Source organism: Corvus brachyrhynchos, unplaced genomic scaffold, assembly GCF_000691975.1.
Source record: "Corvus brachyrhynchos isolate BGI_N302 unplaced genomic scaffold, ASM69197v1 scaffold126, whole genome shotgun sequence".
NCBI classification, from domain to species: domain Eukaryota; kingdom Metazoa; phylum Chordata; class Aves; order Passeriformes; family Corvidae; genus Corvus; species Corvus brachyrhynchos.
In genome coordinates, this window is record NW_008239283.1 from 3,903,432 (window position 1) to 3,905,267 (window position 1,836).

Sequence of the window (1,836 nt, forward strand, 5' to 3'; positions counted from 1 at the left end):
TCATTCCTGGAGAAACTCTGTTTCTATAAACAAGCAGGTATCTTTCCAAGGAGTCTGAAACATGCAGCCCAGCAGGTGTGGAGGAGTAACAGGCCATGAAGGCTCACAAATCCCTGTCAGCAGAACAGCGTTTTTCTCTTTGTTGGAGTTATCATCTACGAGCACAAGCCATAAGCCATATTTTGGGCAACTGGAATTACAGAAGACAGCTTTACTTTATTCAACAAAATAACTGCCCTGGAATGAGGATTTACACATTTTTGCAAAACTGATAATTTTCCATCTTTCCTCTTGTTCAGATTTGAGAAATAAGTAGCAGCAGCACCCCCAAGGAAGCATTTGAAGCCAAAGCCAGAGCTCTAAGAGCAAAGTCAGTGTAGCCCTGAGAACACCTTGCAGTGCCCAGCTCCTCCCGCGCTCCCTTGCAGGGGAGATTAAAGCCTGGCTACAACCACTTCTCCAGAGCTGAAGAAAAACAGTTTGTAAGAGATGAGATACTACAGACATATGGAGTATTAAAATTTGCTGCAAAGTATGGAAAAAAAAGATAAAAGATGGGCTGTGATTCAGGCCTGTAAGAGACCCTATTTACTGAATCTAATGGAGGGGAAAGGATTACAGATGAAAGAACAAATTGGAAATAAAAATATGCAAAAATGCAGCAAAGGATATCCAGCATTGTTTGGTTGTTGAGGTGGTTTTTCCAGATAATCCAGATGGTGATATAAGATTTATTAAGAAGTTCAGAACCTTTATTGTAAACAAAACTTGAATAGAGATGCTGTTTCACTTTGTTGACTGACATGTGATTTGTACAGTATTTAGATAAATGTTAAAAAATATTACAGGCTGAAACCAGCAAAAAACAAAACCCAAAACATTTATGTCCAGTTGGAAATATAATACTGCAAAGTAAGTGTAATTTAATTGCTACTCCCTACACAAGGCACAAACATAGTAATTGTAATCAACATCTCCAAGTTTTTCTTTAATTCTATCAAATACATCAACAGCTCCTGTCCCTTTGCAACACCATTTTAAAAAACAAGTATTGGCATACTCAGTTACTAAAACTCCTTCTGCAAACATACTTGCTTGCCTAGGTCAATCCAGGAAACTGATGCACTAAGAAAAGTTCTTATATTTCCTCTGACAAACTAAGAAAAAAAAATTAGTTTATAACTTGTTCTGAACAGATTTTCCCCTGCAGATAGATTTAAAGCCTGCAGATTTGGTGCTATGTATCCTACAGTCAGAGACAGAACTGAGGAAAAGCTGTGGAGTTCCAATTCACATGAAAAATATCTCAATTTTGGGTTCATAGAATGGAGCTATTTTGAGTCAACTGGAATCACCATATGTGCATCCATAAGTAAATGCCAAACTCTGTGCTTCACATTAGCAGCAAAACACACAGAATAGAAAATTGAATCTTTGCTTACCTGATTATTTTTTAATAACAGCAGCCATATCATTGAGATTGGTAATGCAACCTTGTGTTTGTGATCCACAGCTGTGAGTTCAAGTACTTGGATAACATTCTGTCCCTGAAGTTTCCTCTAATTCAGCAAATTTTCATAGCTGAGATAATCTGGTTCTAGTTTCTAAACTTGCACAGATTGGATTAAAAAAGATATAAAGAATTTTATGTGGGGGAACAAATCACAGCCCATCCTTATGAATCCCACCTCTTTCACCTCGCCATATAGCTGGATGTTAATTTCTTGTGTCCCATGTAGGACAGGAAAAAGGAGAAAAAAAAAAAAAGCAGGAAGGCAGTCCTTAGGAGCTGCTCTGTTCTTTGGAGAGAAAATAGGGTCTGGTATGCAAACTGAT